At 34.7% G+C, this 17424-nt stretch overlaps 1 protein-coding gene across 14 annotated transcripts in view; it reads right to left on the bottom strand.

Annotated features, from left to right (window-relative positions):
* CDH10 (cadherin 10) overlaps positions 1–4020 on the bottom strand; it is an 88665-nt gene extending 84645 nt beyond the window's left edge. For 3 of the 14 annotated variants that reach the window (XM_085537818.1, XM_015854458.3, XM_085537817.1), the window contains exons 1-2: positions 3905–3994; positions 3508–3730 (exon numbers count right to left, since the gene is read on the bottom strand). The gene's annotated coding sequence lies outside the window, so the exon portion shown is untranslated. Of the gene's footprint in view, positions 1–3507 lie in introns of all 14 variants that reach the window. The other 11 variants (XM_032442478.2, XM_015854459.2, XM_015854460.2 and 8 more) reach the window with 8 other exon arrangements.
* Between the last annotated feature and the right edge of the window lie 13404 nt (positions 4021–17424).

Here is a 17424-nt window from a genome sequence, read left to right as displayed (position 1 = left end):
GGTGCTTGGATCTGGCTGATATTTTCTGTGTGCTGTAATACATCCTGATGAGTGTAACACACTCTGCCCTCCAGAGATGAAGTTTGCCATTACTCTGTAGTAGAGGTTCTAACTCACAGATGAAAACATGTTAGGCAAGCCACCATGCTAGGGACTCAGAACTGAAGAGGTGTAAATCTAGGGAGGGCAAATCAAACAAAAGTCAACAGAGGAGTTTCTTTGGGACTGGGAGAGTTTTGGAGAACATTTAGTCCAAGACAGAGTTCAGAATGCCATTATTACTTGATTGTATCTTGAATTGATTTTTCTCCAGAAGTTGGACATTAGCGGAAAGCACTCTTTGTAAAAAATCAAGTGTCCACATTAGATTTGAAAGTGCAGGATGTGCAGTGTGTATCATAAAGTGTGGCCAACTAAGTTTTCAGTGAACCATACCTTGAATGAGTGTTTGCTGAGAGCTGTATAACTTCCAGAGCAATTTAAGGTGTTCTACGGTGTGCTTATGTGCAGTCACTTCATAATTTTTTACTTTAGAATACTTCAATTGTTAACAGAAAAAGAAGTTTCGCTTCTGAATTTCAATATTTCTCTCATAAATACCAACTAGTATATCATTAAATATCCCATAATAATAATAATAATAATAATAATAATAATAATAATAATAATAATAATAATAATAATAACAGCAATGAAGAATATGTATTTACATGGCTCACAAAGAATTCACAGGATGTTTCTTAGACTGTCATATTTGGCCTATTAGCTTGTCCAATTACTCAGTCTTTCTTTTCCATTTCTATCTATTAAGAATGCCGAATAATTACGTGCAGATTTTTCAGGTACAAGCAAGAATATACTGCAGTGTTCTAATAATATGTGTTTACAAATTAGATTTGTAATAATGAACTCATTAAAAATACTGTGGTAATAATCAGAATCCTTACCCCATTGCTACACTTCAAAAATATTTGTTTAAATTTGACCCTTTGCATAAGTGCTGCAACCTAGTGGTGTGATAAGATATAAAATTACTCTGCTTTGAGGGTAGTGAATTTTCATCTGCAAGCTGGCTGTGAACATGGTTAACAGGCATAGGAACTACGTTATCTCAGAGAACTGCTTAGATGAGAAAGGCTCTGTCTCAGTCACTTGCTTCCTTGGGAAATCATGCTGAGAGTAGGAAATGATTGTCTCAGAAACAGTGGTGGTGATTGTTCTCAGATTAATCTTTTCTGTCTTTTACAATGAGCTAACAAGAAAAAAAAAGTAGAAATTATATAACTTAACTGAATTTGTATACTGGTGTGCATGTATAAGTGTGTATATTATGAATGTCTATTTACATTCAATTAATGATGAGCTTATTTGCTTTGACATGTAGCAATATTTTTATGTATTTTTCAACTACATCTGAGCACAGAACAGTAGCCACAGTGTTTATTCTGAGCATATTTCACTATTTCATCAGTTTCTTTGCAGATTTTTTGTATACTGAGAACATGCAAATAGGAAGTTTTAATAGATCTACACTCATTTGCTCTAATGAGTGTAATGCTCTAACCAGCAAGACCATTACAGTCTACAACTTCCTACATATCATCCTAGATTTTTCTATTTTATAGCAAACTGTTGCAAATGTTTATAATTGTTACAAAATTATAAACACAAACTCTTGGTGATGTGAGCAATCAAGGTCTTGTCCAGAGCCGCCTAAAGAAACAAAAAATTCTCAGCTGCTTTGTTGTTTAAATATCTGTATTATAATTAACACTCCTCAGACATTACAAAGTTCCTACTGAAGAATATCAAATCATCTTAGCTGCACACAAGGTAAACACAGACATAACACTAAACTAGAATTAGCAGAAACAGCTACAGACATGACCTTTTCTTCCACATTATTGTTCAACAAAGTATATAAAAATTTGAGAAGAGTGCCTTCAGGCACAAACTAGATTATCAATTTCTAATCTAAGTACTCGTGTCCTGATGCAAGCCCATATACTGACTCTAAAAAACTGTTTTTCAACTCTGGGAAAAATAGCTTCTCTATTTGCCTTACCCAGTTCCCTAAGTTCATTGTTTCTTCCTTTGCCTCCTTGAAAACAAAACAGACAGGCATTCCATTCACAAAGTAACCAATTAATATAAAAGTTTAAGTAACAGGAAAATCTCAATAAACGCTTTTACCACACTCATTATGTTCCTGGTACATGGCATACTTAAAAAGGATTTAGATATTCAGTACAGTACAGTCTCTCATATCTCCTTTCCCCCTCCAGTAACATTGCTATGTAAAAGCAGACATTACTACCACAGAGAAAGTAAAAAGAAAAAAGAAGATATAATTCTTCACAAACCCACTTCCTCACACCATGCACAACCTCACACACTCATTTGTGCAAACAAACAACAAGTTGTATAATATATATAAAAAAATACCTTAAAAGCAAAGGGTGTACAGTTGGGTTAATACAGAGGCTTTTACTGAAATGAAAGATGAAGATTATAGGAAACAGCTCCATTTGTGTGGAAGCAACAGAGATGATAGGTCAGTTTTAAAATGCTGGTTGCTATTTGTCACTGATTACACGTGCAGATGCCTTCTCTTAAGCTAAAGGACTATTAGATTTTTTATGGCTGCAACTAGTATCATGTGCTGTATTAGTCTATGGCAAATTTCTCATGCAGCTAACAATGCCACCAATAGTTAGTAGTTGGGAACATGGATTTAGTCTTGTACTGTGCTGCATTAATTTAAGACCACATCAAATATGGATTTTATTGCAGCAGTGACAATAAATGCTCACATAGGAGCAGACTAAATTTTTTCTCCCTCCTTTTTTTTCTTTTTCCCCCATACTGAAATTACAAATTTAACAATATTTTTTCCCATTTGTGTATAAGTATCTCTCTACCTATATTTGAAATATTGCCTGTATCCACCCTCTTTCCCTCTCCGCAGGGATTTCCTTTGTTAAAAAACATTTCCTCTAAGTGCATACAATTATTCTGAAATTCAATTCAGGACAAAATCAATAGCAGTGAAAGCTGTAACAGACTTGCTCTGACACAGAGAAAGTATGGGCACATACGTTCTTCATGCTATGCCCATAACAGTTACACTGTGAAACGCTGTGCCTTTTTCAATTCAAATAGTATTGTTGCTGTCCCCATTGAATTTGCAAGAACTGAATACAGATTGAAACTGCTGCTTGGAAGACAGCCTGTTTACTGGTAGAGAAAGAGAAATTTATGAAAAGCTTAGCAGACCAATCTTGAATACATATGATATTGGTTTACTTTAAGTAAAGAATGCACAGCATCTATTTCCTATCCCTCGTCTCATTACTCCTGAGGCATATTTATGAAATGTAAAAAGTTGCATACTGTAGAACAATTTGATGTACTGCATTAGATACCATGCTGCTCATGCTCTAATGACAGTGATAATAACAACAACTACAAGGAGCTTAAGGAAACGCAAATAATAAAGACTCCTACCTTTTATTCTGCTTCTGAGAGAGTGAAGTAGTGTCCACCCCAAGGAAAACTGAAGAATGAGGTATTAGAGTCCTTTTCTTGTTTCTTTTCTGCTCTTATTTGCTAAGACTGATCCCACTTGGATCTAACTCAGGCTTTTTCTCCCAGCATCACTTAACTCTGGACAGCAGAGAACCAAAGCAGAGGGGGAGCTCTCCCTCTGACTGGCTTTCATTCAGAGCTTCTGATTAAAAAAAGAAAAAAAGAAAAAAAAAAAAAAGGACACAACACTCACTCACCTCCACGCACGCACTGACACACACCACACACACACACGGGCACACAAGCACCGCGGGTCGCTCTTCCCGGAGGAAGGCAGCGGAGAGCCAGGCGCTGCTGCCGGAGCCGCAGCACTTACCGGGAAGGCTGGGGACTGGGAGCGCAGGCTGTGCCGAGCACACAGCGATTTGCAACTGAATGCAGTGGGAGGGTACAGAGAGCGGAGAGCTTTTTTGTTAAAGCCTGTCGCCCTCCCTTCGCTGACAGAATGGTTCTCTGTTTTTGAAGTCTAAGGTAATCAGCAGCCTCATCTACTTAGCTGATCGCGGCAATGCGGAGAGCACCATCACTTTTTGTGGTATGCTTTTCTTGATTAAATACAGCCTCTTGTCAATACCTCAGGTGATCTTTCTTTAATGTTTATAATATATATATTTATTTATAGAAATTAGCGTGGTGCCAAAATAAATCACACCATCAGAGGGCTTAGATATTGCCACAAAGGCAGTTTCTTCACTGAACTACGGTATCTATTAGATTAGAAACATTTCTTTCTTCTGCTCCACCAGTTTTATGATTACTATAAAACAAGACAGGTTCATATGATATTAAATATTTTCCCATTTCAAGAGGTCATCTGAGAAAAATATCAACATCTCTATGAATCCTCCATTCTTATTCTTTCCCCAGTTGATATATGTGATGCCTACATTTATTTTGTTTCAGTCTCCGTATTTGGACTCTTATTTTGTGCTCCTTTTCACTAAGCTGATCTGAGCTGGTGACACATTTCTAGTATAGCAAACTGGACTCAGCACAATCCTACTTGGATCATATCGTCAAGTCCAATCCTTTTATTTGTGATATTGTAGAGAGTTCCATGTACATTAGTTAGATTTAAGAAATAGTCACGTAAGATTAAACCAATGGATGTCAGTATTGCTCTATCCATAAAGTGTCATAAAGGATTTTCTCTGGTTGTGAAAAAGTCATCTAAAAATCAGAAAAAAAGTAAAAATCTCTTAAGCAGCAGCTTAAAAATGTATTTGTGAGTGAGGATTGCAGGTTCCTATTAGGCTGCTTGTTTGCTTGTTTTAGATGTCCAAAAAACAAACAAACACACCATGCAAAAAAAAAAAAAAAAAAAAAAAAACAACAAAAAACCCAAAAAAACCAAAAAAAACAAAACAAAAAACCAACCAAACAAAAAAACCACTGAACCCAATGACTACAACAACAGCAACAAAAAAGATCTTTCTCTTTCTGAGCATTTCCTAATATAAGCAACTGGTATCAGAAATGGTCCAGCACCTGAACACAGCTGTTTCATGGAAAGCAAATGAGTATATAAGTAGCACACAACAGTACCACATAGCACATCACCACCACAGACAGAAGCAAAGAAAAAGGAAAACCGACTCTTCTTACCACAGCTAATAAAATAATTTGGTTTTGGCAAATATATCTGCCACAATAGATTTTTATTCTTTCAAATATATGCAAAGATATTCATTTGCTTTGTCTATACCTGGGCGCAGAAATACACATGATGCAAAGGTAAAGAAATTTCTATTGCTCCCTTTCTCCCTTTCCTATTACTCTGTCAAGAAGAAAGTTAGTATTACCACATGTCCATCTGAGCCTGCTTTCCAAAGTAATTCATACAGTTCTATCACAGGAAAGGAGGTTAGTGTAGAATCTAAGTTGAGCTCTCTTATCTCTGCCAGCATTTGACATTACACTATGAAAAAAAGACATTCACAGATCCAAATGATCCATGTGGAACTGACAATATTGAGACATCTGCACTGTCTTCCAAGTTGACCCATTTATATGAGAAAAAGTACGAACATAAAAATTCATATTTTTGGGCAAAACATTTCACCTTTATCTGAAGCTAAAGTCCAAGGAACCATATTTTTTGTGTCTAAGAGCTGCGTTTCTGCTGCCTCTGATTTGGTCAGGCTTGGTCCATGCAGTGTAAAGCTGAAGACTCTTAGAATAGCAGTTGCACTTTCAATTTGGCACTACAGATAAATTATAGTGAAAGGAGACATAAAGATGTGGAGATTAATGTACACAGCTAGGAAGTAATTTTTTTAAAGCTGGACTGCTTTTTGGAAAATGAACAAAATATTGAGTGCTGAAAATTAAGCTAAAAGCTTTAGTTCCTTTTGATATTTTTTCTTCTATTACTTAAGTTGCAAATTTGAAGTGAGAAATAAAGGACAGTTAGTGTATATGTACAAGAATTTACTTCATTCTTGTGTGTACACATACACACTGAACACTGCACCAAATTCTGAAGAAAAATGAACAAAAACATCTAATAGAATTATTCAGGAACAAGACCTCCAGAGTCACACAGGGTGCATTTAGTCTCCATCTTGCAGAGTATGCTGGTACATTTCTGTTAACATTTTGTAACATTAAAATGCACCAAGAGATATATGAATTTATTCAGGCATAGTTTCCACAAGTCACACATGCATCCTTAAATTGGGCTAAACTTGGGATTTACTGTTCTGCTCTCAAAAGCCATGCAGTCACTAAATCCTTTTTCTCTTGGTATGACCAACTATTTAAAAGTCAGAGTTTTTTGTTGTTGTTGTTTTCATTTTTAAATACTGATAACATGAATATTGAAGGCAAAACAGTTATTCATCCGTATCCTTAATCCTGCACAACAGTAAGTTTAAAATAAGGTGACATCACAGTCTATTTATAACACTGCCTAATACTTCCCATTAAAAGGGTCTCTTTATGGATGCTTATAAATTTACCAAACAAATTATTTAGGATTAAATTTTCTGTGTTGACTATCTACCTCAGGCAGAAATAATCTAAAAACATCTCAGCCTAAATGATACTGAGATTTTGGAGAATGAGGAAAAATTATACTGCTCAAATTTTCTCACAGAAGTAAAACAGCCTTCATTCTTTGAAGGCAGAATGTGAAACTCCACAGGGTACGACTGGCCTTTGAGTCAGAGAAGCATACCAGTGGGGACAGATTAGGTCAAGTAGCATTAAGATAAAGGAAGAGTGGTAGGAGCAGAAGGAGTGGAGGCTGGAGGATATGTTCTTGTTGGTCAGCAAGTGAAAAAAGGATATATTCTGATAAAGAACCAACAAGGAAGAAGCAGTAGAAGACCAAGGGTAAAGACATAAATTCACACAGACTGAATAAAATAAATGGGCAAGGGCGGGGGAAAGGGGAGGGGAGGGGGGTTCGGGCGGGGGGGGGGGGGAAGGGCAGGAGGGAAGGAAAAAAAGAAAATAAACTTAAAAAAAAAAGGAAATAAAAAGTCAGACAGAATGATTGAGACTGTACCAAGGACTGAGAAATTTCCTTATGTCAACTCCATCTTCAAAGTGGGCAGCTTCATCCACTGAAAATTATGAGCCTACCATGAAACCTACTCAGTCAGCAGTGGAAATTCTTTCCCTGCTCTTCAATGCTGATTACAAATTTGGCTGATATCCCTGAAGTCAAAAGTTGAAATTGCAGGAAGATGATGAGGTGTAAGAAAGAAAATAGAAAGGGAAAAAAAGAAAAAAAAAAAAAAAAAAGAAAAAAAAAATTGAATTAGACCACATTTTCCTAAGTAGTATATCAGGAAAATTCCATGAAGAGTAAAAGAGTTTCTCTTCAAGAAAGAGAGATCAGAGTGCATTTTTTAAAGACACCAACCTAGCAGTGAGGTGGGTGGAACATGATGATCTGATTTTTCCTTGTTTTCATTCCACTTTTGATTGATTATTAATTTCTGTAAAATTGCACATAGAAATAAATCAGTAAAAACCAAGTACTTTGAAATTAATAAATGCTGGAATTGTTTATCTGTGTGTAGCCAAAATAGATAATTATAGTGTATACATGAAAAGACACGTTTGTTCTAATTCCTCTCTGTCTTCCTTCATACAGTCCCTAAAGCACCCCTTGTTGTTGCACAAGGTAGGATAGCCTCTCTATAAGCTATGGAAAGGCAACAGTTGCCTAGGAAAAAAAAAAAAAAATATATATATATATATATATATATATATATACATATATATATATCTTTTAGGTTGCAGAAGCCAGAAAGTGTGTTGCAAATGAAGCTGCGTGCTTGGAAAAATAGAAGTTCTTAAGTGAAAATATTTCCCTTTAAACTAGATCATATCCAATCCTGTCACTTTCTTAAGACCAATTTCTGTCATAGGTACTTTCCTGTTTCTAAGTTTCTCAATAAATAGATGAGTCTGATTCACATTCATAACACACGTTAGAGCATAACACTATGAAAGTCAGATCTGTGTCTTGTACCTGGTGAACTATCAACTTGTACTTTTGATTGTGGACTCTCTTCATGCCTTAAATTCTATTTTGTAAAAAAGGGTCAGCATCATAGCCTTTCAGAAATGCTTCAGAAAGTTATACAAAAGCAAGATATAAACATATGCTTCAAACAAGGCTAGAAACTTGACATTCAATAATTTTAAAGCAGCATTGGTTTTAATTAGGAAAGTATTGTTAATTATGTGGCATGGACACAACTGTGCAACAAAATATTATGATGCGGGAGAAGCAAATGAGTTTAGCATTTCCTAATATCTGCAAGCTTGAATGTGAAATCTTATTGTTTTTTACAATGACTGTGTGTGCATCCATATTTGAATATTCTAATATTTATTGACCGGGAACGTACCATGTAAGTGCCATGCAGACATAAATACAGCAACAGATCCAACACAGATTGTTTCTGAACAGAAGACATGTAAAGATGGACAACATAACATAAAAAAAAACACATGGCAAAGAAAAATAGAATCAATACAGATAAACAGAGGAGAGGAGCAAGACAGTAGCGATAAAGTAACTGAGGGTCCCAAGTCAAGCAGACAGAATACTGTGGAGGAAAACATAGATAGTGCTGGGAACAAAAGGCTGTTCGTGAAGGAAGCAAGAGCAAACTATTTCAGAGTATGAGCACTAAGCAAAGAAATAAAATAAAATCACAAGCACAGCAGTGCCAGTCCCAAACATCACTCTCAAAAGCAACATCAGCAATCTGTTCCACTTGGTAATGTTCATATCAGCTGGTGCTCCTGCTCTGACAATAGCACTACTTCCTCTAATTCTCCAGGCAGCCCTTGGCACTGTTTGTGCCAGGAAGTGCCTAGACTTCTATTATAAATCTCTTTTGATCTATCACAACAGAAAATAAATAAATAAATAAATAAATAAACCAACAATAACATTTTTTGAGTTCTAAATACAATAACATTTTTTGAGTTTCGAGAATCTCATTTTGACTCGAACACATATTTATTGCAGTTAGTGTAAGCCACAAGCTTACTAATTGAAGGACCATTGTGGCCCTTCCATAGAAGGAATGAACTATCTGTTTCTTCATTCACTAGTTATTCCAGATTAAATACTTTCAAGTCTCTTAAAAAACTGTTTTGTATTATCAAATAAGTTATCTAGTCCTGTATCAGAGTGTTCAAATGTTCTGAAGTAAATATTATTTAGGTAAAACAAGAACATTTATAGTTACCTAGAAAACATCCATAAGCGTGGTATAAAAAACCATAACTATTAAAGAGTATACACACAAGCTTAAACTACTAAGAATTTCAGTAAAACAGCCACATTATATATAAACATGTCTGTGATTCCTCCAGTGATCATGAAAACAAATTTGAAACACCCATAGAGGTAAATCGTAATGGATTATGGTGGTATTCTTCAAATACCCAGCATTTTAGCAGCATGAGCAGGAAGAATCTTTTTCTGTAAATAATACTTCATTAATACAACTAAGCAGACTATTTTTTTTTATTTTTATTTTTTTTTAATAATAGAATAGATGTCACCTGATTTACACAAAATTTATTATTTCTGGTTAAAAAAACCTTCACTAGAATTTCACTAGAATTCTTCACTAGAATTATTTGAATTTCCCCTTTTCTTGTCAGTCAGTTTATTTTTCTGTTAGTACTGGATTTAACACTGATAAAGTTTACTTCTAGATATGACACTATGTAGATATAATTCTTCTATGAATGATGTCCCCTTATACAGTAACATGAAATACATTTCTTCTCCCTTGTTCTTCCCTATTCTTAGTTTCTATCCAGTGGCAAAAAAAAACTGGAAAAGATACAAACGACCACAAGAGCTATTTGTTTTATTCATTTCTAACAACAATATGTGCCTCTGTGTTGACCGGTAAATAACATTTTTATACATAGGGTTTATTCAGATATTTGCTTTATCTGCATGATTGTAATTTTATTATAAAACTACAATGGCTATTTATGTATCTCTCGTCAAAGGTAAATCAAGAGGTTTAGTGCAACCCCATTTCACTTAAATAATGTACAGTGGACATGCATATGCAAATACAAGAAAAGGAACAAATGCACAAAACATCCTTCTTGAAAATATATTTGGAAAAACAAAATTAAATGAATCAATCTTGCATTTGGCAAATGTGATTTTGACATTTTAAGAAGAACAGTTAAACAGTTTTTGACCAACTGCTCAGACTTCAAAAGAAGTCACATTTTTGCTGAGAACAAAATCAAATAAAGCATTCAATCTAAATAATACTTTGAATTAAAATTGTAGACTTCATGAAAACTAAAACCAAGCAACAAAACGCAGCCCTGCTCAGATAAAAAATCAAAACAAATCAACCAACCAAAAGAAAAGCAGCATGAAATGCTACATTTCAACATGTTTATAACATCTTCATCATATTAGAATTGAGAACTTTTTAAACCCTTATTCAATGAAGTATTCACATCCAATTGGAAGGATGCACATTATATCTCTTTCAAGCCTTAACAGATTATGAAAAACACTATTCTTGTGGTTATTAAGAAGTACACCTTGAAGTTATGATAGCAGAAGAGTTGTGAGATCAAGAAAGGGCTTGTTCTTTCTTTTTTTATCCCTGATATGAGTCAAACTTTCAGTACACAAAGTGGTACACTTGCAAGAATGGTTTCGTTCAATGAACAGAGTGTGACAGTGAGAAGGCACATACCAAAAGCAGCCAGAACGAAACAAAACAATTATTTCCACTCCTCTGTCCCCAGTTCTTCCCTAACAGATTGTAAACGAATTGCAGTTTCTAAATCCAGTTGCAACCAGCAGGTCTTTTTCATTCTTCCTGCGTCCTCACCTATACAATATAATCAGCATTCTAGCCTTGTGCTTGTACTCAACCTTTATTTTGAAAAACGTGTCCTCAGTAGAGCTCAGAGTAGGAACTAGGTGAGAATTCCTGTTCTGACTGAAAACACCAAGCTATGGAATGACCACAGTTGATAAATATTTTTTTTTCTCATTAGCAACAGATTCAGGTATCAGTTCTTATGCTGCAAGCCTAAGCATTTTCATGTTGATATCTATAATTGCACAGGGATAAACTTAATTGTTAGAGAGAGGAAAGTTTTCTAACAACACACATGCAACAATTATGTGTGCTCCAGTGGCGCAGTGGTAGGAATGCCGCGTTGCAACACCGGAGGCCCTGGGTTCGAATCCCCCCTGTGGCATAAGTGGTAGAAGTGCCGCTCTGCTACACAGGAGGCTCGAATCCCAGGGGGTTGGACTCGATGATCTCTAAGGTCCCTTCCAACCCGCATGAGACTATGAGACTATGATACTATGAATTCCAATTGTCCTAACAAAAGTAACAGTAAAAACAAATCCCAGGATAATGGGTACAAAAGCAATGTAGGCTCAAGATACAAACAGTTCAGGTTATATTTCTAAGACAGAAATAAAAATCTTGAAGATTATTCAGTTTAGAACAATGTGACAGTAGTAGGTATGTGTATTTTATCTTATTATCAATAGCAGAATTCTCCAAGCAAAAGGATTAAGGAGGTAGAAAAATTGCAGCATTTTGAAACAGCACTTTTTATTCCTTTAGAGCAAAAGCAAACTCTAGTTTAGAAATGTGATGTTCAGAATGCAGAAGCAGTCAGAATTCTCTCTAAGAGTTGTTTTCAATGGAATGCATAATTATTGTGAGATTTTTTTTTTTAATCTCTGTGCTTAAAGCATTCATCTGGGGGCAGAAAGTGTCAGAAACAAGAGATATCTTATAGGTGTAAGTATGTCAAAACCAAACATGCGAGGATAAATAAACTACATAAGTTGTGGGTTTTTTGTCTTTCCCAAAAGACAAAGCCAAGTTCTGCACAGTTGTCTCCATTAAACTCTAACATTCCACCATACTGTATATTATTACTTGATCTGATCTTGTAGCCATCCCTAATCAGAATTCTCAGAGCAGTCCTCCAGTTTACATCTCACCAAATGTTCCTTCTTCAGCCTATTATGTCTTAATATAACACCTTTCCCAGATAGACAATATGTTCAGCATTTCCTAACTTTAGTATTAGAAGTTTTCAAGTTGCTTGCATTTTGACAAGGACCTCGGGAAGGTAGTACTCCAATATATGAAACCTCAAACATAATCAGATAGTCTGCACGGAATGAAGACATACAGTTGGTGAAAAAGAAATATTGTAAAATTAGTTTATGATAGAAACGTGAATAAGATCAGACTTTTCTATTGCCTAGGCTAGTGCTCTTTGACAATACAACCACTTCCTCCTAGTCTAAAAAGCTACAATTATTTTTTCCTTTCTGCTTGGACTGTCAGAAGATCTGACCTTTTCACAGGTAATGATGAATTTCTCCTCACAAGGATATCCTTAAGGCCATTACTGTCCCCACTGGCTTTAGAGAAACTGAAGCACCAGGAGATATTGAATGCTCTGCCCTCTGCCATTTAGGTTAGGCCATAACAGTAGAAGGAAAAGACTTCCAGCCCCATCAGATTACCAAGACTGTCCTTCTCTTCACCTTCTGCACTTACATTAATCTGATGAATAATCATATCTAGGTTATGTTTACACTAGATACTACCTATTTATGGTTCTGACTCAAGATTTGAGGAACAAAAAGGAATACCTAAAGCATTAGAAATTATAAATAAATATCTTAAAGTCTTGGAAAGAGCACAAGTACTGTGAAAAGAAGTCTAATATTCAGTTTTACTAATAAATTTGGAATTTGAAATAAGAAAAACAAAAAAGGGAGGGATGCAAAATAACATTCTAAAACAAAAGATGTTACATAGAGAAGTATGTTAAAAGAGAGCAGAATTTATACTGGATTTTTTCAAAGGCAGTTTTATTATTTTTTTGGAGGAAACAAGGCACTAGAGTAAAAAAATGTGTGCCTCAGGTTAACACTGAAGTTTATCGTAAGTCCACAATCACAAAACCAAATCTCTCATTTGTATGATTTACTCTGAGAAAAGCTCAATAACAGGACACGATAAAATAGAAGGATCACACTTAAGAAAAAATAAATTGCCAGATAATTCACTGAAACTCTGCATTTCTGCTATAACAATGTGGCTGCTGTTGCATACGACACCCTTTGCTTTTCATAGTAGCATGTCTTAAACTTCCCCAGGGTAAACAAACAGCTTTGCCACAGGAATAGAAATATTTTTCTCTGAGAAAGAGGGAGAAAATATCAAAGGCAGAACACTCATTAGAGTTTGTAAAACCATCATCATCAATATCTGGAGAACGGAACTCTTAGATTTCTAAACTTGAATTTAATCTGTTTTACATGTTCTCTCTACCCCCACCCTGAGAAACTTATTCTAATCACTAGCTCCTCTATTATGAATGCAAGCCCAGTGCCAGAGCAGTCAGGAGACTTAGAGCAATTTGGGTATGAAATAACACCACAGGTTAGAGTTCTCACTCATAGTGTTTGAGAGGGATGTCAGAGACACGCAACTCCTGACTGCAGAAAGAAGAATGTCTGTTGTCACCCAGAAGAAAAGACTTCAGAGTGCTGATGCGTGCTCAAGTCTAACTTGGGGCAAATTATCTGAAGTTAACAAATGTTCACATCCAGATTTAGATTGACACAGTTGCCTCTTTTCAGACCTTGAAATCTGATCTTTCTTGTAATTGAGATAAGAATCCTACTGGAGTGTCACTGAAGGAATATCTCATTTTCAACTGTATCTGTCTTATACTAAGTCCAGATGAAAGATCTGCATCTGCACTGCACACAGTACTTTCATCATTAGGCTTTCTGAAAAAGGAAACATGCTAATTATCAAAAGACAACTTAAAAACAATGGAACACTAAATCACAATTCAATATCATGCAATAGCTATGGACAAGTCTAATCGTAGAAGAGGACATCAGAAGAAGAAGAAAAAAAAAAAGAGAGAGAGAAAAAAGAAAAAAGAAAAAAAAAGAAAAAAGAAAAAGAGATATCAGGACTAAGCAAATAAGTTACACTAAAATTTACTTTTTATTTACTATGAGAAATCATTATCACCTAATGTCCAATAAGTGGTTTACATAAAATTATGTTTTTTGCATTGGACAGATGCCCAAAGGATAAGTAGTCGTACCATAAATATACACATATAAAAATCAATTTTGGTACTAATTAGAGTAGCAACCTTGTTGGCAGACTCAACAGAAAAGGAAAGGAGATTTTGCTTAGGTGACAACATAGCATCTGATGCCAAAATAAAAATGGTTGAACAAATGTTGGCACAGAACACTGCCTATGAAGCCTGACAAGTAGATTTTTTTTCTTTCTTTCTTCCTTTTTTTTTTTTTTTTTAAAAATTGTATATGTTTGGTTGTACTTAAATAGAGTGGGGGAAAAAAACAAAACAAACAAACAACAACAACAAAAAAAACAAAACAGAACAAAGTCTGTTTCTTCCTTGCTGGTTTTCATGGCTTAGTTGGAATGATAGAAGGGAAAAATATTGCAGATAGAATAAGTTAAACACAGCTTAATATTTCAAAAATATTTTAAGACAATTATGTGTTAAGTAATGTTTATTTATGTACAACACCATGCTTTTTTTTTTTTTTTTTAATTAAATTGCACATTTTCAGGCCTAAAGTAAAGATGAAAGTGTTAATTTTGTGTTTTGTTACATATTTTGAAAACAACAGATGTTAATTGTTATCATTTCATGATTACTTGAAGCTTAGGAATTGTTAATTTGAAAAGTAGATGTCAAAATTCAGGATTTTCTGGGCTTTATATATATAATTTTTCACTAGAATTCTATTACTTAGCTTTTGAAAAATACACTGATGCATGAGCTGGAATACTCTGAATAAAATACAAGTACCCTTCTAGAAATATTTTCCTCTTTAATGAGGTATTTGTACAGGAGTCAGGAAGTGACCTTAAAGTTATAGGCAGTTTTTTTACCTTCTAGCTCTGACCCTTCATAATTTCATCATGATAAAGCAAGAATACTAATATAAACCAGCAAATAACCATTCACACTTCAGTCATTTAAAGCTTTCTCCTTTCTTTTAAAAATGTCACAACTTAGCATGAAATGAATTTTGCATACTGCTTTCTAAAAGACCATAAAATTTTAGCCTCAGGACAGCAACATAAAATAAATAAATAAATAAAAATAACCTAAATAAGGAAGACCCAAAACAGCCAACAGCCTTTTACAGCTTATCTGTAAACTGGACAGCAGCCAAGAGTCTTGGGTATACTCTCTCATTAGGTCATTTATTGTGCTCCATTCTCATCCCCAAGAAAGCAAGGATTCGAGAGTTCCAAGTTCTGACATTTTTTAATTACACTACTGTGCAACATAACATGAAGTTATAAAGTATAATGAAGGCCTACGGGAGACTATTAACACAGTTTTTTTAGGAGCTAGAAAATAGTTTTTAATATTAATTTTGCCACAAACGCCATACTCTGAATTAGTAATTAAGATACAAAAGAACAGAACCCTGAAGAACAGAATATTATTCATTGCAGAACATTTCTAAAGCACTATGCCATTTGATTAGATTTTTGCTTTTAAGTAAACTAAAAATGGTGGAAAATATTTTCAAGATGTAGGTCACAGGACACTTGAGTAGAAAGTGCAGGGCACTCAGACAGACTACAGTGACAGCATCCTAGTTTTCACTGTGAGAAAAGAACTGTCTTGATATTTTCTAAAGTTGATAAACTTATGCAAGTCAGAAAAACAAAACAAAGCAAAAGAAACAAACAACAAAAAAAAAAGCCCTACTAAACCATGAAGGCTAGAAGATGGTACATTATACATCACTCTTACCATTAATGTCTTTGCCACAGAAAAGAATATGTGAGTAGGAAGAAGCTGATAATAACAGAAAAATCCTACTATAGGTGTTACAAAATAGCTTGTAAATTGTTAAGTTTGTCTAGTCTAACAGAACTACAGAACTGCACAGAGCATATTCTAGGGATAATCACCTCTGTTGCATCTTTATCATCAACTCCTTTTGTGAATGTTGGCCAATCACTTATCACTTCATCACTACAGTGGAGAAATTAATTACAGAATGAATAAATTTCACCTTCAATTTGCAAATTGTTCATGCAAAGCGTACAGTTTCCTTGCATTTCTTCTGCATAATTAATCATTCACCTTCTCAAACGTGCTACCCCTTCCCCTCCCCCCCACTGCAACTTCAGCAATACTAGTTAAATTTGACCAGAAAAATTAATTATATTTCATTTATTCCTCCTGACTGGTTAAAGCATAACTTTTAACCAAATACAATTTTGTTAACAGCTACACAGATCTACAAATTCCTGCTTACCTTCCACAAAATATTTTCTAAATTTATGGGAATTAAAGAAAGAAAACAGTTCACAGAAACATAATGAGAAATAATGCTTCAACTGCTGTTAAAGAATATGAAATAATTTCAGTAAATGTCACCACTTTGATTTCACTCATTGATTTTCCCAAGAACTGCAAGAAACGTTTTGCTGATGTTCATAACATGTTATTACAAGACAAATGGATATTCACAGTAATAGTAATATAAGGATTTACCAGAACTATATGCTTTCTACCAAGTGTATTAAAGAGCATAATATTTTATAAGCCTGTTTTGAGATTTTTATTTCATTCAGAGCAGGAGGAATAGTTTTAGGGTTTGCAGTATATGTGACAAATCTGAAAGCCACAATCTCCCATTGAAACACCAGAATATTTTCCAAGGAATCAAATAGTATCTCTAGAAAAATTCTTCACTCCAGATTCAGATAGCAACGGAAACAGTGCCTGCAGAGAGCAGCAGTGAACTTTTCACTGACTAAAGAAACATATAGGCAGGAAACACTGGCCAATATACACCTCCAAAACATTCTAGCCTATAGAGCAGAAGTCACTCCAAAATTAGGATTAGACAAACCTGTTACTGATATCAGTAAGGTAAAAAGAAATCCAAAACAACTCTTATCTTTATTAGAGACACACTGCTTTTCTCAAAATAACATTCTTTCTGGGTCATACTAAGAGACAGTCAGGTTTTCCAGATAAGGCAATAAGCCTTGTTAGTCTAATCTTCACATCATACAGACAAAGTACTATTATGTTATTTCATAACAGCACACATTATTGCAGAAGCATTTTTTTTTGTTTTAAATCTCTCTCACTTTCAGTCTCTGCAGATATAAGGGACAGAAATTAATCTCCTTAAAACAGACAGGATACTGAAAATAAATGCTCTTAGATTAGAGCATTTTGCCCTTTTAGAACAAGTATCTTTGACTTTCTAGGGGTAAGTTAAAT

This window comes from Coturnix japonica, chromosome 2 (genome assembly GCF_054131305.1).
Source record: "Coturnix japonica strain WE chromosome 2, WE-NBRP24, whole genome shotgun sequence".
NCBI lineage: Eukaryota > Metazoa > Chordata > Aves > Galliformes > Phasianidae > Coturnix > Coturnix japonica.
The sequence above is the reverse complement of the archived record's forward strand: the minus strand, read 5'-3'. Positions and strand labels throughout refer to the sequence as shown.